The sequence below is a fragment of the Equus przewalskii genome, chromosome 5 (assembly GCF_037783145.1).
Source record: "Equus przewalskii isolate Varuska chromosome 5, EquPr2, whole genome shotgun sequence".
Taxonomy (NCBI): Eukaryota; Metazoa; Chordata; class Mammalia; order Perissodactyla; family Equidae; genus Equus; species Equus przewalskii.
The window spans coordinates 59,729,293-59,752,155 of NC_091835.1; the positions used below are offsets into that span (position 1 = coordinate 59,729,293).

Genomic DNA, 22,863 nt, shown 5'->3' on the forward strand with positions numbered 1-22,863 from the left:
GTATATCTACTTAATTATCCTAATTAAGTTAAAAATATGAAAATAGAAATCATGAAATGGCACATATGTATGTGTGTTCATCTAAAATCTGAAGTAAGTACATAACAAGCAGGATTTCTCCAGGCTAGAATATAGACACTTTTTTTTTTTTTTTTTGAGGAAGATTAGCTCTGAGCTAACATCTGCTGCCAATCCTCCTCTTTTTGCTGAGGAAGACTGGCCCTGAACTAACATCCGTGCCCATCTTCCTCTGCTTTATATGTGGGACGCCTGCCACAGCATGGCTTGCCAAACGATGCCATCTCCGCACCCGGGATCCAAACTGGCAAACCCCGGGCCACCAAAGTGGAACGTGCGTACTTAACTGCTGCACCACTGGGCTGGCCCCTATAGACACTTTTTATCTTTCTTTTCAGGTTCTTGTCGTTTCCTAAGATTCTATAATACATGTGTATATTAACAAAGGTTATAAGAAATGAACAGAATTATACATTTTTCTATATATATTTTATGTTCCTTAGAAGAAAAAAACTGATAGGAATCTTGGCCTCAGAAACTCCAGATGGTGTGCCTCAATAACATGGGGCCAGCAAAGATAAGGACTTGAGAGCTGGGGCAGGAAAAAACCCTACAATCATGGAGACTGCTCTCCAAGAAGGTAATTAGATCCTTCAGGCAGTCTCTCAGCAAATAGTAGAGACTCAATCAAAATTCAGGTATCGATATGTACCAGATTATCTAATCAGGAGGTAAGGAAAAGTCACAGAAAATCCAGACACAGTCAATATGCCTGCACCAAAGACATGGGCTTCATGCATAGACAGGGTCAGCATAGTGACGTGGTGAAGAACATGGACTCTGGGGTCAGATGAAATGATTATTATTTGAATCTTGGCTCTGCCACTCCATAGTTCAGTGCACTTGGACAAGTAACTGAATCTCCCTGTGCCTCAGTTTCCTTGTCTTTAAAATAAGGATAAAGGTACCTACCTTCTTTGGTAGTTGTCAAGAGGATTAGTTACACGTGCATATTCTCTATTAAACAGGCTTGGACTCAGGGTCCTGGATCAGAAGCAGCCTAAGGCAATACACAAAGCAGGAGAGGGAAATAAGGAATGCTCAAACCTTCGAATGCAAAGGCTGCCATGCTCAGCCCTAATTCTGGATCCAGTAAAGAGCAAAGGCTCCCTAGGAGGGTTCTGGGGAAGCTTAGCAGTCATAGGATGATTTAATCCTAACTAGCTTTAGACAGGATGAGAATGGGACAAGTTATAGAAACAGACCTGGAGACATCACTGGAGCCAATCAACAGGGAAATTAATCTAGGCTAGGAAAAGAAGGCAGGTCCTAGAAGGGCCTATACCATTCACTAACGAGGAGACAGAAGCTCTCAGAGATAACGTGATTTATCCCAAGTCACACAGCAAGCAAGGGTTTCATCTGTGATGTGGAAACACATTTCATGAAAATTGCACTAACTTCACAAATAAAAAGTCAAATTTTCTATTAGGACAGAATTAGGCTGAGATGCTTAATGTATAAAAGGCAAGGGGAATGCTACTGTTTGTCTTATCACCTATAAGTCATTAATTGGCCCTTCTGAAAAGACGGATTCCACATTTCTCACAACCAAAGGTAAAAAGCATTTATGTAGTGAAAGTTAAAGGAATTTAAATATATTCTTATGTCACTCCACCCCAATTAATTTACTCCAAATTTTATTGGAATTGAAGGCAAATAATAGGGATGAATTAGCATCATTTATCACTTATGTATTTTTTGCACTTATCATTTGTGCTTCCTGTGTACAGCTGTGACATAGGCTCTTTTGTTAACAAGTGAAAACAGTAATATAGAAACAAAGCAGAGTTAACGTGACACAACAAAGCGCTCTTTCTGGTTATAGGGAAAACCCCAGCCCCAGGGCTTTGAGCTATTTTCCACTGTTCACAACTTTCTTTACTCTTGGCTGGATGCCCAGCCCCTACTTTAGGTGATGGAGAGGGAGAGTAGAATCCGGGATCTTTTAAATGCTAGAACAGGAGCATCTTCAACAGCTGCCACTTTCTTGCTAATCACAGCAGTTTGCTAATGGTGTCAAACGCTATCATCAGGTACTGAAATAGAGAAAGGATGATTGAGAATGAAGCTCTGAGGACTATTTTATCCCTAAGGAAAAACAAGAGAGAAATATACCATCAAAGATACATAGTTCTGATGATGCATCAGAAATGAGGACCGAAAACTCTAAAGCAGAAACGGCTAATTACACCACAGAAGCAAACAATCCTCTGTTTAGGTTTTACAAAGGATCCTGGAGATGAGTGGTTTTTATGAAATTATATTAATGGAAACTAGACTAAAAGATTAATTTAGGGGCCGGTCCCGTGGCCAAGTGGTTAAGTTCGAGCACTCTGCTTCGGCAGCCCAGGGTTTCGCTGGTTTGGATCCTGGGGGCAGACATGGCACCACTCGTCAGGCCACGTAGAGGTGGCATCCCGCATGCCACAACTAGAAGGACCCACATCTAAAATATACAACTATGTACCGGGGGGATTGGGGGAGAAACAGCAAAAACAAAAGAAGATTGGCAACAGTTGTTGGCTCAGGTACCAATCTTTAAAAAAAAAAAGATTAACCTAATACAAGAGAATAAATATTTATTGAGCACCAACTTTTTGAAAAGCCCTGTTTGGCACTAGTGAGAAACAAAGAAGAATAAGACAAGAATTTATTCTCAGCTTGCATTTCAGAGAATCAGACACGTTCCTTAAAAAATACAAGATAAAGGGGCTGGCCCCTTGGCGTAGTAGTTAAGTCCGGCATGCCCCACTTCAGCAGCCCAGGTTCGCAGTTTCGGATCCTGGGTGCAGACCTACACCACTGTCAAGCCATGCTGTGGTGGCAACCCACATACAAAATAGAGTAAGACTCGTACAGATGTTAGCTCAGGGCTAATCTTCCTCAAGCAAAAAAAGAGGAAGATTGGCAACAGAAGTTAGCTCAGAGCAAATCTTCCTCACCAAAAAAAAAATAATAATAATAATACAAGTTAAAGGGCCAGCCCCTGTGGCCTAGTGGTTAAGTTCGGCATGCTCCACTATGGTGGCCCAGGATCAAGTCCCAAGTGCAGACCTACACCACTCATTGTCAGCCATGCTGTAACAGCGACCCACAGACAAGATAGAGGAAGACTGGCACAGATGTTAGCTCAGGGACAATCTTCCTCAGCAAAAAAAAGAAAAAGGAGGGGCTGGCCCCATGGCCAAGTGGTTAAGTTCACGTACTCCGCTGCAGGCAGCCCCGTGTTTCGTTGGCTCAAATCCTGGGCACAGACATGGCACCACTCATCAAGCCATGCTGAGGTGGCATCCCACGTGCCACAACTAGAAGGACCCAGAACTAAGAATATACAACTATGTACTGGGGGGCTTTGGGGAGAAAAAGGAAGAAATAAAATCTTAAAAAAAAAAAAAAGAAAGAAAAAGGAAATCAGAAAAAGGTCAGAGAGTATAATATGGAAAGAAAAACAGAACATTTGTAAGGAACACTTGGTACAGTAGGAAGCTGTGGTTTTCAGAAGAGTTAAAAGATTAGAGAATGATAAAGGAAAATGAAGTTATCTCCAGGTCAAAAGAAACAAGAATAATAGGAAAGCAGGGGCTGGCCCCGTGGCCAAGTGGTTGGGTTCGCGCGCTCCACTACAGGCGGCCCGGTGTTTGGTTGGTTTGGGTCCTGGGCGCGGACATGGCACTGCTCATCGGACCACGCTGAGGCAGCATCCCACATGCCACAACTAGAAGGACCCACAACGAAGAATATACAACTATGTACTGGGGGGCTTTGGGGAGAAATAAAAAAAATCTTTAAAAAAAAAAAAAGAATAATAGGAAAGTAGAGTGGTAAAAAAAAAAAGCAAAGCTTTCAAAGTAAATTTTTTGCCCATTTGTCCTGTCTTACAAAGATATTTTTTGAAAAACATTTCTAATTCTCAAAAAATGCTTTAGATGTAAGTTTAGTATACCAAGGATTAAAGGGTGTTCACAATAAAATGTTATTAACAACAGTAAAGGCCAAGTTCCCATGATTCTACAGATACTTACTGAGGCAGCTCAAAGAGCTTGAGAGTGCATGGGAGGAACGCGTGGCTGAGGGCCAAACACTGAATCAAAACCAGTGCCCAGTATTCAATCAAAAGCATGTCTTCGTGAAAAGTGTTTAAAGTGTTTCTTCTTCTTAAATTGTTCTCAAATCTTTTTCAAGAAAAGGTATTTTGGTAGACACTTACCTTTTGGAAATGGGATTTCAGGATTAGTAATGAATGCATTTATCAATTATATGTAATATAAAAAAAGGAGAACTGTAGAAATACATGAAAACCATAGTTTATCCAAAATGTCTTTTGAATCATTGATTCAATATGCTTCCTTAACAAGCTACTTATGAGTCGCAAATATGCAACTATGCAAATAGGCAGAGAAACAAACTGAGTATATTTGATTCAGTCATTCTTCCTACTACTCCTCTAAACAAAAGATCATATATATTAATAAGACAAAATGAAACAAAACTAGCAGCACACGACTGTGTATTCAGACGCTAAATAATTGGCATAAGGAATAATTTGGTTCTAGAAAAAGAAAGGTAACTGCGCTTTTTTAGGGGATTTCATACTAGAAAGAGACACTAAAGACATTTTATTTTATATAACACAAAAGGATCCCTATCAGACACATAACGGAATACTGGAAATCTCTCTGAACTACCAAAACTACTTGCATAGAGCAGGAGGTAGGTCAACTTCTCTCTAGAAAAAAAGGCAAGGAGAAACATAATGGTAGTTTAAAGATCTGTCAGGTTTAGAAACATTTTCTTCAGATGTTCTCTAAGGGATTCTGAGAGATTTCTAAAGTAAAAGGAACCTCTTTCACCTCGACTGAGAACTAGCCCTACTCGGGTAACATACATCATATTACTGGGGGGGGAAAGTGCATATATGACCTAAAAACTATAAAATATTCTACAATGCATTAAAAAAAATACTACCATCATATGATTGTTGTGCTTCTTCATGAAGCACCGTTTGGCATCTGCTTGTGAGAAATGGCACAAAATATATATTGATGATTCAAGAATGTATGCCACCCCCATTTAAAAATCAAGAGCCCATAATAATCCTTTCCCATTTTAAGACAAGAATACACATCAAAAACCTTCAAATACTCCCTCTTGACACAAAAGCCTAATGGTCATTCATTTATCCATTCGTTCACTCATCAACCACTTGTTGAACACCTGGGTACTCTGTGCAAAAGAGTAAGCTAGACAATTAGAATGCAAAGATACATAACATACAATCCAAGCCCTTACACAGTTCACAGTCTAGAATTCATAAGATAAAGTACATTTACTATCTAAAAATATGTTAAAATCTAATCAACATGCTAACTTTTCTAATTAGAAAACTTTAACCACGTCTGATGATGTATACGTGTATATATATATATATATAGACATATAAGCGCAATATGCATACACCACATAAGTGTGTATAAACACACATACTTTCTTTTTTTTAACTCTTCAATTTTAGATAGCTTCTATGGTAGATATCATGGAAAGAGTACTGGTGTAGGAGTCAAGACTTACATTCTAGTCAAGCTCAGTTGCTTATTAGCTACGTGGCCTAGGGCTGGTCACTAACTTTCATTAGCCTGTTTCGCAATGCATAAGTGAAGTTAATAATACCTTTTTTACCTACTTCACAGGCTTGTTATGAAGATAAAATGGCAAAAGATGTAACAGTGTCTATTAAATTGTAGAACTCTATACAAATGTACAACATGAGAACTTATTTTAACTTCCAAAGCTATTAAAATAGCCAAAACATTTTCATGTAAGTTTTTAAAACATCCCAGGCTTGACAGCAAAGTCTAACTCCTTTTGAGACAAATGTTAAAGATTTAATGAAAATTGAGTTAACGTTGAAATTAACGTTGAATTAATATCAATGAGAATTGAGTTAATGTTGAAGAACCACCACCTGGACAAAGTTTCTCAAAGGACCAGATATATCTTAATCATCAAGGAGCCTGTGAAACATACTGACTTGAAAATCTAAATCTCTAGAGGGCTGGGTTTGGGAATCCACAAATTTATCAAGCACCCAGGAGATTCTTACACATATTAAAATGTAAGGGCCACTAACCTATGGCGAAGGATCACCTTATCCTTCTGACCTTACTAGCAAATAAGATTGGAAAAAAATGGCATCTTTATTAGAAAAAAAAAACATTACGTAGAATAATTACTGCTCTTTCCAGCTCCTTTGAAAATATTTTTTAATTAAGAAAGGATAACACATTCTAGGTATTAGTTCCACAACCTTATGTAGGGCTAAAAATAAATCTGAGTTGTTATTCTTTTTCATAACTAAAAAACACATTGAAAAGCAGTTGGGAAATATGCAATACGCTTTTTAGGCCATTAATGTAAAATTTCTCCTTTCCCTTGAGTTAACACAATTTAGTATAAATAAATGCCACCTACTTCTTGCAATGTAATAACCATCATGTTTCATGATATAAATAGTCATACCTATATATTTTCAGCAATATCCATACTATTCCAAATATTATACATTCCTTACTGAGCCAACACAAATTGCAAATGCACAGGGTTGAACAAATTCTGCCTATGTAAACTAAATTTTTCTAGGGACTTTTTATTTTCAAATTAAAAAAATAAATAGCGGATGTCATTAAAATACATAATGGAGGATTTAAAGCTATTTATGTAATAAAATTATAACTGAGAATTTACTTTTTAAGTTGTCTTTAATGTTAAATGCTATTTTAAAAAGTAAAATATTAATTAGAAAAATATACAGAATTTACTGTCCAAAGAATGTATCTTTACCAAAATAATTGCAACATTTTTAAGAATTTCTATATAAAAAATATATTTGTTTATGTAATAAAAATATCTAGTATCTTATGGAAAACTGTAGCCATGTAATAAAACTGAAATGCAGAAAAAATTTAAATAGTAACAGTCAAATAAAGCACTGTTGAAAAGCTTTATACAGTTCTTTAAATATTCCTTATATTAACATTTAAGAAACAAAAACCTACACACACTTTTCCTTGCAGCTGCTTTATAAAAGTGTATATAAAGTTCCAAAACAAACTACTAAGAAAAGCCCCACATTATTGTTGCATGTTTCTTACTAACAGACGTTTCTCTGTTTAAAACAGAAGGCCGCCTGTTCACTGAAATGACTGAAAACACAGAGTTGGTCATTCTTAACTAGGCCATAAGAAAAAAATATGCACTAAGAAAAATAAAAAATTCACTCACTAGTGGGTAAAATAGTTATAAACCCATCATTATATCAATTATGTGACTAACATTTTGTTTTGTATACAAAAAAAATCTCCCCTTTAGCTCATATGCAAAGCATGTTTTTACATATTTCTTTCCTAGCCATTCTTCATATTCAAGTCATAGAAAGCTTAGAATACTCCAAAAACACTTCTGTAAATTCTAACAGAAATGTGAAGTTACAGAACATAGCCTGTAAAGAAAAACAAAACAAAAAACTTTACTCCCTAACAGCACCTCCCTCTCCAAAAAGAAAAAAAAAAAACCTACAAAGTAATATTTCCAAGTTTCAACAAACTTAAGCAATATCTCTGGTACATAAAATGAAAATGAACACAATTCAAGGTCATCACAGTGTGATTATACCTCATTTAAGGAAAACTGCAATGTTGTATTATCTTCAGAGGGAAACAGACAAATCAGTGTCTCTATCCACTCAACTACACAGGAAGTAGAATCAACAGATAAGGAACTCAAAGACTCTGGATTTAAAAAGCACAGTAAAGAAGCCAAAGAGATGCTAAATGATTATCCTTTTGGCCTCTACATACAATTTAATACCCAGTCACTGCTCACCTCCCACAAAAACCACCCATGTTTCCCAAAGTGTTCGCTTGCTCCTTTGAAGGGACAAAGCTTGGGGTATAGGTGATCCGTTTGGTATTTATCATTTGCTTACTTATGTATCCTTTTAGGTGTGTATCACTTAACTTGGCAGCAAGACTTGAAGCTTTTCAAGGGAAAAGACTGTTTTATTCCTTTCTTGGCTTCACCATGTTAATTCATCTTTCATTCCTTCTCAAAGATGATGAGCTCCCTAACTCCCTTTGCTCTCCTGCCTCCACAATCCTCACTTTAAACTTATGATCACAATCTTGAAATGAGCCCTCAGCACTACCAAAAGGCTCATCCATATCCCAAGTTAATTGACTCGCTCACTCTTCAAAATAACTATTTCACTGCTTCTCCTCCAACACGTCCAAACCCACTCCCAGCTAATCCCCACGTTTTTACTTCAATGAGAAAGGACAAGCTATCAGAATAAAACTTTATCTTCCCACTCCCAAGTCTACTCATCTACTTTGCTTCCAATACTGTTAAAATGAATGCACATCCCTGTTCCTATCAAAGGTCAAACTCTTCACTTGCAGGCTACATTCCCTCATTTCTGACCAACTTGAAAACTTTATTCCTGGAATTACCCCTTCAGCTCCTGCATTCTTCCCTCTCTACTAGGTCATTCTCAGTGTACAAATGTTTTACAATTGCATTCCTCTTTTCATGCCTCAGATTCCTCATTTTTACAAGAGGGGTAAAAATAATACCTACTTTATATAGTTGCTGAGAAGTTTATTAAATTATAATTATTATCGTGTCTAGAATCTATCACTTAACCTCATGTCCCCCTCTAGCTACCACATTTTCTAACTCCCATTATAGCAATCTCAAAACAGTGGACTGTGCCTGCTGTCTCTAATTCCTCATTCTCTCCTCAACCTCCTCCACTCAGGTTTGTCACCACAAATCTCTGAAAACGCACTTGACAAAGACACTAATGGCTACCATGTAACCAAATTCTATAGCCTATTCTCAGTCTTCAAATAAATAATGGCCACATATTGAACACCTACTATGCTGCCAGACATAGTCACTTAATCTTCACAATAACTCTGTGGGATAGGTACTGTAATTATCTCATTTAAAGAGGAAACCAAGATACTGAGAGGAAGTAACTTGCTGAAGGTCACACAGCTTACCCACTCTCAGCAAGTTCTAGAGAAAACCACACAATTTGGATCTACTCTACCAATCATTTTAACAAATATGATTCCCAGTTCCTTCACAAGCAAAAAGCCAATGTCCATATGTTCCCTATACAATTCACAGTGATTCTCCATCTCTCTTAACCCAAGCCTCATTCCAAAAAACAAACAAAAATCCCCCTCTATTGGTCTTTTACATATTATATCTGGCATAAAGTCAATAAGGTCAAGACACATGTAACAGAAGAAGGAAAATGTGACTAATAATGAAGAGGGAAAAAACAGATAATGGAAACAAACCCACAGATGATCAAAAAGTTGGAGTTAGCTAGTGAGAACTATAAAATAACTATTACAAATATATTAAAGAAAAGATCAACAAAATGAATGAAAAGAGAATTTCAAGAGACAATTTGAATCTAGAAAAAATAGATGGATATTCTAGAACTGAAAAATACAATATCTGAAATCAAGAACTAATTGAATAGATTAAACAGTAGCTTGGACAAAAAAAGACATGTTTGGCTTAAAAACAGATCAATAGAAAATATCCAATTTGAAGTACAGAAAGAAAAAATAACAAGAAGAGAAGAGAGCATAGGGGAGATGTGTGACACTCTCAACACATAACATACGTATAATTGGAGTCCCAGGAGAAGAGCAAGGAAATGAGTTAGAAGCAATATTTGAAAAGATAATGACCAAGAAACTTTCAAAACTGATAAAAGACATAAGCTTGGAGATTTAAGAAACTCAATGAACCCTAAGCAAATAAAGTTGAGTTTTATGGTAAGCAATATTACTAAAGATACAGAGGAATATTTCATAATGATAACAGGATTGTGACAGACAGAATAATGCCAGTCCCAATATGTTCATGTCCTAACCCCTGGAACTTGTGAAAATGTTACCTTATATGGCAAAAGGGATTTTGCAGATGTGACTAAGTTAGGGATCGTGAGATGGAGCATCATCTGGTATCAGGTATCCCGCATTAGGATCAGGGAGGCCTAATCTAATCTCAAGAGTCCTCATAAGAGAAAATGTAACGTGAAGATGAAAACAGAGATTAAAGATGCTACTCTGCTGGCTTTGAAGATGGAGGAAGGGCCATGAGCCAAGGAATACAAGGACTATAGCAATAGAAGCTAGAAAACACAAGGAAAGGGACCCTCTCCTAAAGCCTTGGGAGCACCTTAGTTTCAGCCCAGTGAAACCTATTTTGGACTTCTGACCTCCAGAAGAGTAAGGTAATAAATCTGAGTTGTTTTAAGCCACTAAGTTTGTGGGAACTTGTTACAGCAGCAGTAGAAAACTAATACAAGGATCAATAAAAAGAGAAAATATAAAAATCCTGAATATCTCTTCCCAAAAATACAGCTTCAAACATAAAAAGAAAAAATTGATAGAACAAAAGGAAAAATCAATACATTTATTATCATAGTTGAAGAATGTTAACTCACATCTCTTCATAACTAATAAAACAAGCAGATTTTTAAATATCGGTAGAGATATGGAAGATTTAAGCAATACTATTAACTATCTTGACCATACAACCACCGTAGAATACACATTCTTTAAGTGCACATGTAACATTTACCAAAATAGACCATAGGCTGGGCCATAAAGTAAGTCTCTACAAATTTTAGAGAACTGAAATCATACTAAGTATATTCTCTAGCCACAGTGGAATTAAACTAGAAATAAACACCACAAATAACTGTAAAACTCCTATACACTGGAAAATGAAGCAAATCACAGAGCTCACCTCTCACCCTCCTCCCCTCCAAAATTCTCATACCTTGGGAGAGGGAGAAAAAGAGAGAATGCTTCTCCCTGCTCGGAAAAGTCAGTGCCCTCATTCAGACTCATCTTTGTCTGACCACTGCTCCTCTTCTCTGTAAAGCCTTTCCTTTTGCCTTTCCACCAATTCCTGCCTCCCTTTAAGGCCAAGCTTAAACCTGGCCTTTCCCATGAAGCAGTCCCTCATGATCTCAACTTCTCCTCAACTTTTAGACCACATATTGTCCACACTTCTTTTAGCTCTCAATCACGTCTTACCTTGAAGTATTATCTAAATATCTCACATGTGTAAATACTAATTCTTGAAGAATGTCAGCTATTTAATTATATAATCTACACCTTATAGACTTGCTACTCATGGACCAGCAACATGACCCTCAACTGGGGAGCTTCTTAGAAACACGGAATCTCAGGCCCCAGCCCAGACCTATTAAACTAAAATCTGCATTTTAACATGATCCTCAAGTGACTGGAATGCATATTGAAGTTTAAAATGCTATGCCTTATAGTGCTTCTTTTTAATCCATCACAATAAATTATACATAGAAGTAATTCAATAAATACTATTCAAATTGATCTAAAAATATAATATGCTAGCTGTTACATTTTTAATATCCAAAAAGCACACAACAAATTTACAGTCAGAAGAAAAAACATTTTCAGGGAGGAAAATGATTAATGACATGTTGGTAGACACATCTAAAATCTGCGCATGCTGCAACATGCCTATTAAAAAAAAAAAAGGTTTATGTTTCTCCTGCCTATTGTCTAGACATTCTGCAGAAGATATTTAAATGTTTGACTAGTCACTAAGAATAATGACCCATGATGAAAAAGAAAATCATGATGCAAAGGAAAAGAAAGCCTAGTTGACTATCAATTGGATGAAGAGAAATTGTTGAGGATTAATTGGAAATATATCTATTTTAACTAGTGCATCTGCCATAATTAGAGCAGTAACTCACACACCACTTTACAAATACCTACTTCCTCTAAACTGCCTCACTCCCACTTCAAGCCCACAAGTGTATGATGTTTGATTTTGCTTTAAAATGCTACCCTAAAACTACCTCTGGATTTTAATAAATGATATATAGTTTACCAGAGTGTTGAAAAACCCTCATACATTTACAAAATGAAAAATATCTCATTTAAAACAACCAAACATTAATTCACCTTTCTGTCATTTTGGAGGACCTATATAATGATTCTGAAATTTGAATTTGAAAGCACTTGCACAGCATATTCTTTTGTTTGTTCTGAGACCATTTATATGGCAAACCTTTTAGGAATGGCTCCTTTATTTTTTCAGGCCAAACTTCAATCTTGACCTATCTAAACTTCTTTAAGAAAAATTAATATGGCACCTGAGAAGGGACTAAGAAGAATAAGTAAAATTTCATTATCTTGACACTGTAGTATCTAAAAATCTTTGTTTCTAGTTTAAACAGATAAATTAGTAGCTTCTATTGCATGCCCAGTTTCTTACTCCTATTTTGGAAACAATTGGTCAATTCTTCCCTCTTGTTCCTACCTATTCAACGCTATTCCACTTAAACAAAACATCAACATCTAATCCTTGAGTCCCTTGACCAGGCAGAAAGCTTGAACGCGCTTCCTCAGGAACAAGAAGAAACCGTGTTCAGATACCTACTGTCATGCCTCACTGCTTTGTGGTAAGAGAACAAAATCAGTTTGGACGGACAATAATTTGGAAGTTCTACAAGGAATCACTGATTCAAATTACTTCAAAACTGGTAGTGAAATAGGAACTACAATTATCATACATAGCATAGGATATAAAAATGTATTCGGGCCATCTCCTTTTTTTTTTTGCCATAATGATAAATAAAACCACTAAATGTGACATACAGAATTAAGCTATAACAAAATGCAAATATCTCATAAAATTATTTTCCCATAGGAAGATGTAACTGATCTCATCAGTTCTGACAGATGAGATCAACGAAAGGCCATAAAACAAAAATAATAAACCTATTTGTTGAAGCTAATAAAAGTGTTGCATTAACACCTACAAAATGGGCACGAGCCTACTATATGCTTTGAGTTCACACAGGATTCAGATGTACTCTAGTTTAAATAAGTCTCTACATGCCACTTAAAACATGGTATCTATAACAAATCGACTAAATTTCTAAGATTATAATTTTGTACCATCTTAAAACTTGGCATCACTTTGGGGTCATGGTTTGGATGGCTCAACTTGCTTCAGAATATAATCATGGACACTTGACAATATTTTCTTCTTTACATATTAGCAGAAACATTCTATATACTTAATACATTTCACTTGAAGATTTAGACATAATTATTCTTCACATTGCTAGGAAAGTTATATAAGACGATGTTTCACCCAGTTGTCCTTTTTACTCTCTCTTCCTCCACAGTTTATTCAATGACAGAAGTGCAGCTGTGCAGAAAGCAGACCAAAAACGATCACTATGAGACCATTAACTGCTATTACATCACTGTCTCTGGTACTTTATTGTCAAAAGATCTAGCTGATATTTGGTTGACAACTATGTACGACAAACATAGTCAGAAATCATTTTTTAAAAACAATTAAAATGCTTTAAACAGCTCTTAAAGAATTCTACACAGGCTTGGGAAACATGTGATCCAGCTAAACATGTGATCTAAAGACCAGATAGATCCATGGGGTCTTGACAATCAGAGAGTGTCAACAGCACCATATAATAGGAAGAAATCGGTACATGGAGGCAGGTGAGAATAGGCAGACCTCGTAGGAGGCAGACTGTCATCAGGAATGTGAGGTCAAGCAGCAGGCAGAAGTCTAAGCAGATATAGTCAGCACCACTGAGAGTATGTTGGCAGGTATCAGAGACTCAATAACAAAGATTTATCTTATAACCAAAATGTATAGAGTCAATCAACAAATATTTATTGAAGGTCTCTTCTGAATTAATCACTGTTCTAGATTCCAGCAATCCAGTTATGAATAAAACAAAGAAGACTGCTTACAATATACAAGGGTCTGTGCTAACCATTCTGTGAATACAAGTGTTGTTTTTGTTGTTGATGTTAGTTCAAGGGAAAGTTTAACGATGAACTAAGCAGTAAACAAAGACAGTAACTAAGACACATGGAGCAACAAGACAGAGTACAAATTACTGGAATAGTGGCAGGGCCAAAAGTTCAGTTCCTAGAATCAAGCTATTGAAGGACTAATAATAAAGGTTTAATTCATTCAGCAAAAAAAGTTTATGCCTGTACTAAGTATTAGAAATGAAAAAATTAAAAAAGACAGAACTGACCTGAGCCACTAGAGCTCAGGATGGCCCTGAGTTGAAGAACAGGATCTGTCCTAGAGTCTGGGGTAATGATAACCTGCAAGTGTTAAGTAGCCTAACTTCAAAGGGTAGAGATATACAGGGGCAAGAAGTCAAAGAGATCAGTAGGTAAAGATGTGTTCAAAGCAATGCTTTATGAAAGAATAACGTGAGAGCAATAAAATAGGGAGATTGCACGGGGACATAAGATACGGCAGAGGGCATAATAGAAACATTGTGTGATTGGAAGGGACTGGTTCTAGTCCCTACTCTTATCCTTATTATTCTCTGATACTTTCAGAGTCTGTGTTTCCTCCTCTTTAAAACAGGAATAACAAGCTGATTTGAAGGCTTACATAAGAAAACATGAAGATTCAGTCTCTAATCTGCAAGGAGCCACACAAATGTTAATTATTGCTATCATTAGTGAAGATACAATAGCAAAAGGTCAGTCATTAAACAGTCAAGACTAGAACTAAAATGAGGCAATGTGAATTACTAGGGGCGAGGCAATGGGAAAATTACAATACAGATGGTCCCCAACTTAATGATGGTCTAACTTACGATTGTTCCAGTTTATGGCGCTGCACAAGCGTTGTCCTGTAGAAATTGGACTTTGAATTTTGATCTTTTCCCGGGCTAGTGATACGTGGTGATACTCTCTCATGATGCTGGTCAGCAGCAGTGAGCCACAGCTCTCAGTCAGCCACATGATCACAAGAGTAAACACGTGATACACTTACATCCATTCTGTACCCATACAACCATCCTATTTTTCATTTTCAGTACAGTATGCAATAAATTACATGAGATATTCAACATGCATTTTATTCAACACACACTTTTATTATAAAGTAGGATTTGTGTTAGATGATTTTGCCCAACTGGAGGCTAACCTAAGTTTTCTAAGCATGTTTAAGGTTGGCTATGGTAAGTTATGATGTTCAGTAGGTTAAGTGTATTAAATACATTTTCAAATTACGGTATTTTCAACTTACTGATGGGTTTTTCGGGACGTAACCCCATTCATAAGTCGAGGAAGATTCGTATAAAAGACATTAATAAGAACGCAGCTACAGGATTTGGCAAAACTAGGGGTAGGTGAAAAAGAGAGAAATTTTTTTTCAAGTAATTTTATTGGGATTATAATGATTTATAAAAAATTTTTAAAACATAAGTATCAGAAGACATAGTGTTAAGAGGGAGAATGATGAAAAAATATTACAGTATTAAATTGCGGAAAAAATACTAAGCATGTTTATAACATCTAATGATACTAAAACTATGTGAAGATGGCATAAAATTCTCAAGTGGATACAATTTTGTTCAATCATCAGTACACGTTCCAATATCAACAATACTGGCAATTGCAGCTTTTCAGATTTCAGTAAATTTTGCTCTCTATATGTTATATTACAAAACAGACAAAGAATGAAAAATGTATCAGCTAGCTGTTTTTTAACTCGTAAGGGAAAAGTGCTATGAGGCTTCTTTGCAACACTTTGAAAATGTAGTAGACAAGGAAAAGGTATTGCTTCCTTCATCTTGTCACCTGTTGAGTTCTGGAAAGACTACAGCCAACAAAACAATCCTGAATGACTCCAGATTTGATGGTCAGATCATCTTGGAAGGAAGCTTTGGTCTTTGGAATGGTCATATCATACTGGTCCACATCATTAATTAACACACTATTGTAATTGTCCACGCATTAAATAATTTAAAACCTGAACTAGGGTGGTGGCAAAGGAAATGGAAAAAAATGGTGTAGAGAGAAGAAATAGTAACAACAACACATCTATACATGAATATGGAATGCAACGGCTCTACCACCTCAGCTACAACGGTGGGAATCCAGTTTGGTCCTTCTTCTGAACAAGGTCTAATTCTGCCATTTAAATGAGCAAAGGGTAGCTCTAGGCAACAAAGTATCCAAAAAACATTGGTTTTGTACAGTCTAATGTATATTTGGACAAAGATGATTAGCAACAGTTTTGAGACCCACCTAGTCAATAATTCAGTAGGAATGACCCACATATACGAAGTGGCATGTTGAGTGACGAAAAACATAGCACATACTGTTCATCAGTCTATTCCAACAACGCAAATGCTTCTCTTAACTTGGATATCTGATATATGAAAACAATATAGAGTTTCCTGGAGTATTCCATGAGTTCATTGCTGATCCTAATATCTTATTATGATACCTCATCTGAACTCATAAACATCAGGGTGTTTGGGAAATACTGGAAAACTACAGAAGCAACAGAAATTACGAACAGAAGGCATTTAATTCAGAGTGTTCCTCAATGAGTAGTGAACACAATACAGTAGTAACAGTGAGAATTAGCCATTAATCAGTAAGAGGAAAGGGTGATTTTGCAACAAGAGCAAGTTGCTAAATGTCTGTAAGGATAAAGATGTTATATGTTTATGTTTTATTAATAAAGCCCTAAAAGTACCTACACATCACTAAGAATTTAGCAATAATATGGCACAATTAGTGGAGCCCCCAGGATATGTTCAACTGGCTTAATTACCCTTAATATTTGTTAAGCAACTATAGGAACTATAGTCAGAATCTCCATTTATTACTTTATTTGCTATTTGCTCAACTAAAGTTTCTCAAACTGTGGTTATTTTCCCCTTTCTTTAGAGAAAAAGGTAGATTATCTACTTTGTATGTGAAATTGGTGCAATGACTGGATTCACATGAGTAAATAGAGTAGTAATTGTTAAATAAATGAATTGATGAAAAAATAAATGAATGGAAAGGAATGGCATGGCATGGAATCGTATGGAATGGCACAGCATGCCATGGCACAGAACAGAATGGAACAGTACAGTTCTGGCTCTATTCTGATTATCCACTTCCATGGATAATCTGTCAACAAGTTCCTAGAGTGGTGTAATACTAATAGTAGGAATGCCTTGGAAACCGATTCACCAATTTTAGAGTCAGAAGGACTATTGGAGGAGATCCTTTAGTCTACTTCTCTCATTTTAAAGATGAGGCCCAGAGAAAATACGTGATTTTTTCTAATCTGTGAGTTTTAATCTAGATTAGAGTCTAATCTAAACTCTAGATTAGAGTTTCTCTAGTCTAATGAGTTCTAATGTGACTCATCTAGTTACTAGGGGAAGCAGGGCTGAGTCCCAGGTCTTCTAACTTTCATTCCCATAGTTTAAACAGTTCTGTTTTTCCCACTCCCTTGGGAGTTGATTGGAGTTCCTCTATGAAGGAGCCATATGAACTAGCAATATTTACTAAGAAATCACTCTATTAATTCATATAATAAAATACTAGCAGTTATAACAAGATAAGAAAATGGAACTTTTCTTGTTGTCTCATAATCTTAACAAGTCTCAAGAAAAGTTTCTAGTGCTGGCCAGGTGCATGGTGGTTGAGCCCCTGTGCTCTGCTTCGGCGGCTTGGGGTTTTCGCAGGTTCAGACCTAGTACTGCTCGCCAAGCCAAACTGTGGCAGCAGCCCACATAAAATAGAGGAAGACTGGCACAGATGTTAGCTCAGGGACAATCTTCCTCAAGCAAAAAGAGGAGGCTTGGCAACAGATGTTAGCTCAGGGATCTTCCTCACAAAAAAAGAAAAAGAGAGAGAAAAGAAAAAGGAAAAGTTTCTATACACATCTTCACAGCATTTACCAAGAGGTGGCCAAACTGGCCCTTCAACTGTCAGTCCTTGTCACTCATCTTCAGGCTACAGAAGATAAGACTAAGGACTCATGGTGGGGATACTTTGAAGATATGAATTATATGAATTAGGTATAGAGAACACTGTTTTCTCTTTTCTTCTCCAAAGTATAGGGAAGTAAAACGTCTCTCCTATAGCAAGCCAAGTAGGGAGGTGGTCCAAGATTTTCTTTACTTATAGAAATTGCAGAGCTATAAGAGGTTGCATTTCACTTCTGCAGAATGCAGTGTGTGCCATCTCAAAATGTCTATTTCATAATGGACAGGCCCATCACAGAGTGTCCACCCAGAGGAGAGGGGGCGAAAGAGTCTCTGGGAAGATTGATGTGTGTCCTCTGGAGTGCAGGTATACAGACAAACATCTGGAAAAGCCTGAAGATAGGAAGTCAAACAAAACAAGTTAGAGGGCAGTAACTGAACAAGGAAGCTGCACTTCTGCTGTTTGACAAGTCACAGATACATGATATTTCTCATTGCACAGGTGGACAAAAATACGAGTGGCCAGACAATAAGCCATTTCGTAGGAATTCTACCAAGGAAACTTGACTCCCACCGGAGCAAACAGACATTTGCTGTTCCAGGCTATAGGTATATGAGGAGAAGAAGGAGGGAAAGGGAGCTAGGGCATTCCTACGAAATCAGGCAGAGAGTGCAACTCGCATTACAGCTGTAGCAAGGAGGCTGCCCTCAGGAGCCTCTACAAAGAATCTGAGGGCATAATGGCCAGCCAGTGAAAGCCAAGAGAGAACTACAAGGAGCACGAAGTAAAGATGTAGAAAGAACACTAAGCAAAAAGAAATTTTGCTCTTCTTCCTTAAATGTCTCTCCACTCCCTCTTTGGACAACCACGAAGAGGCAGAGTGAGCGTGGAAGGAGAAAAGGAACAGCAAACTGGGACAGAGTAAGGGGAGCAAGGGGAGTCCCCCACTCCCACTGTAGCTCATTGAGTCTGTGGTCAGGACTGAGCTGGATGGAAAGAGAACAGTGAATTGGATGTGTTTGGTTTAGATTGGGCAGCTCTTTAATTCCTGAAAATGAGACCTTTCTTACAGCTGAAAATAACCTGAAAGTAATGGGACCTATTCAAGAGGTTGCTGAGAAAAATCTGACAAATTTTGTTTGAAGCATAAAGCAAAGTTTCTTAGTTGTAAGCTACCAAATTCAGCCCACTCAAAGAACTAGTTATGCAGTCTTTAGGAATTAGATTTGAGAGGACCACTTAATGACCAAGGGAAAAGTTCATCACATAAAAAATGTAAAGCGAAAAAAAACATGATGGAAAACTGTATATGCAATAGGAGTCAATGTTTGTTATATTACATAAATAATGTGAGATTATATTAAAATATAATTAGGGGCCGGCCCCGTGGCCAAGTGGTTAAGTTCTCCCCCTCCTCTTCGGTGGCCCAGGGTTTCACCGGTTGGAATCCTGGGTGCCTACAGGGCACCGCTCATGAAGCCATGCTGAGGCAGCAGCCCACATGACACAACTGGAAGGACCCACAACTAAAAATACACAAGTATGTACTGGGGGGCTTTGGGGAGTAAAAGGAAAAATAAAAAAATAAAAAATAAATAAAATAAAATAAAATATAATTAATAGGCAGAAATAAAATACTTTTATTTATCTGGGTGGTGAAATTCTTACAAATTTTCTAAAATGAACAGATGATACTTACATAATCTGAAAAAAATATACTGCTAAAAATTTCCACAAGTAACCTTGTGAAAAAAATACAAAAATTCTCACTATTATAATCAGAATCAACTTCTTTCATTTCCTTTTTAGTGTCATTAGTGATATTCCAAATCTTGCAGCCAAAAGAAGTTGCCTTAATAATATCAGATGATGAGAACTACAACAATGCTTGAATTTCAAGGCCAGAAAGATAAACTGGCCAATATAATGTACACCCAAGACTGTCAAAGGAGCTCTCTGCAAGACAGTAACGTTGCAGGCCACTGCTAACAGAATATAGATAACCAATTACTCTTCTACCTCCTCTCAGTGGTGTCACCAGCTACCTCAAAATTTTCATCACCCACTTTCTTTCAGTTAGCAAAACATCACCAGCCCCCAGCAAAACCAGTCATCTAAGATCCTCAAGTCGCTCTTTGGTCTAAAATACAGAACAAGCTCATCAAACTCCTCTTCACCAAAGTAACCATCAGAAGCCCACACTTCCCAGATCATTCTTCACTATAAAAATATTCATTCAATACTATTCCCCATAGCCTTTAATTTGGCCCCATCATCTATCTCTCACTTTCTTCCTAAACACTTCCACCATGTGTTAGAGACCATAGTCCATCAACAGCAGTATAGGTGGGTGGGTAAGCCTGGACCACTGCTAGCTGGAGCCAAGTTTGCCAGAATTCAAACCCAGCCCTGTCACTTACAGCAGTGTGACCCCAGGCAAATTGCTTAACTTGTCTATTTCCTCATTCATAAAGTGGGATTAATAATAGTAACTATATTATAAGATTAGTGTCAGGATCATATGAGTTAATAAGTGTTAAACATTTATGTTTAGCATTTGCTTCTGCCACATGAGAGCGTGATAGTTCATTTATTTTGATTAGAAAACTCACCTCTACCTTCAACCTAAAACCTCACCTGCCCATCCCCTGAGGACATGGCTTTTACTGGAATGCCTCAGGTAAGGCTATTTTTTCTTCCGCATCACATATAAGTCACTGGCTGGAGGTGAGTTTTCTTCTTGCTCCCTAGGGCAGTTTTTAACCTGTCTCTCCTCATTCCTCTTCCAAAGATCCCATCTTCTTTGAAGCCCATGTCAAACCTTACCACCCCTCAACATCCTCCATTGTTGTCCTTGTCCCACTGGCTCATCCACTGATCTCACTTACAGTCCACAGTATCCCCTTCACTGTCTATAAGCATTCAGAAGAGAACTACTTCATTTCCATACTCCCAGATCCAAACTATATGCATCTATACCCACAAATTCTGTTTTTTCTCTTATTAAAATAGAAGTGTCCCTGCTTCTATCTAAGGCCACTCTCTCCACTTTCCCTTTCCAATCTCACCCCAAGTCTCCTTCTCAAGGATTTTGCTCCTATAAATATCTCCTCTCTTTGTTACACCATCAATTTCTCCTTCTTCTGGATCATTCCTATCAAGCATAAGCACTGCTCATTATCATCCATGAAAACACTCCTCCCTTAATCTCACGCTTCTTGGTCTCATTTCCCTGCTCCCCTTCACAGCAAAATCTTCTAACAGCATTATTGATTTCATTGTCTGCTTCCTCATCTCACATTCTCTCCTTTATCCACTTCAATCAAGCATTCCACTGAAATAGCGCCTATCTGAATCACCAATATCCTATCTCTTACCAAAGCCAATGGTCAACTTTTGCTCATATCTTACTTGACTTCCCAGCAACATTTGAAACAGTTGACCAGCTTCTAGAACAGCACTCTAGCCTCACTAACTACTCTTCTCCAGTGTCAGCGTCTGGGTTTTTTCTCTTACTGGCCTCTAAATTTTAGAGTGTCCCAGGGCTTTTTCCTCACAAGTCTTCACTAAATTTTTTCCTCTTCATGGGTAACCTCATGCAGCCTCATGCTTCAGCCATGTAAATGTTGTTGCCTCTCAAAAGTTTATCTTCAGTAGGCTATTATCTTTTGCCACACACAAAAATAAACTCAAAATGGATTAAAGACTTGAAGGTAAAACATGAAACCATAAAACTCCTAGAAGAAAAATACACAGGATACTCTGTGACATCAGTCTTAGCGGATCTTTTCAAATACCATGTCTACTTTGTCAAGGGAAACAAAAGAAAAAATAAACAAATGAGACTTCATCAGAGTAAAAGCTTCTGCAAGGCAAAGGAAACCATGAACAAAACAAAAAGACAACCCACTAACTGGGAGAAAATATTTGCAAACCATATCTCCAACAAGGAGTTAATCTCCAAAATATATAAAGAACTCACACAACTCAACAACAAAAAAACAAACAACTCGATCAAAAAAATGGGCAGAGGATATGAAAAGACATTTTTCCAGAGAAGATATATGGATGGCCAACAGGCATATGAAAAGATGTTCAACATGACTAATCATCAGGGAAATGCAAATCAAAATTACAATGAGGGGCCAGCCCGGTGATGCAGCAGTTAAGTTCGCACATTCTCCTCAGCAGCCCGTGGTTCGTCGGTTCAGATCCCAGGAGAGGACATGGCACCACTTGGCAAAAAGCCATGCTGTGGTAGGCGTCCACAGCAGGTAGGTATAAAGTAGAGGAAGATGGGCATGGATGTTAGCTCATGGCCAGTCTTCCTCAACAAAAAGAGAAGGATTGGCAGTAGTTAGCTCAGGGCTAATCTTCCTCAAAAAAAGGAAAAAGAATTTTAAAAAATTATAATGAGACATCCCCCTGCACATGTGACAATGGTTATAATCACCAAGACAAAAAACAACAAATGTTGGAGAGGATGTGGAGAAGGGGCACCCTCATCCACTCCTGGTGGGACAGCAAACCGGCATGGCCACTGTATGGAAATTTCTCAAAAAATTAAAAATTGAAATACCATATGACCTAGCTATTCCACTACAGGGAATTTATGCAAAGAACCTGAAATCAACAATTTGAAGAGATTTATGCATATGTATGTCCATGGCAGCATTATTCACAATAGCCAAGACACGGAAGCAACCCAAGTGCCCATTGACTGATAAATAGATAAAGAAGATGTGGTCTACATCTACACTACTACTCAGCCATAAAAAAAAAGACAAAATTGTCCCACTTGCAACAACATGGATGGAAATTGAGGGTATTATGTTAAGTGAGATAAGCCAGACAAAGACAAACACCATATGATTTCATTCATATGTGGAAGATAAACAAATACATGGACAAAGAG

General features: G+C 37.3%; 1 protein-coding gene across 23 annotated transcripts in view; it reads right to left on the reverse strand.

Annotated features, from left to right (window-relative positions):
- Positions 1–22,863, reverse strand: part of KIF21A (kinesin family member 21A) — a 147,603-nt gene that overhangs the window by 105,185 nt on the left and 19,555 nt on the right. For 2 of the 23 annotated variants that reach the window (XM_070619388.1, XM_070619386.1), the window contains exon 2: positions 991–1,078. The exons of 20 other annotated variants lie outside the window; for them this stretch is intronic. The gene's annotated coding sequence lies outside the window, so the exon portion shown is untranslated. Of the gene's footprint in view, positions 1–990; positions 1,079–14,824; positions 15,767–22,863 lie in introns of those variants that run through there. One more of the 23 variants, XM_070619390.1, reaches the window with a different exon arrangement.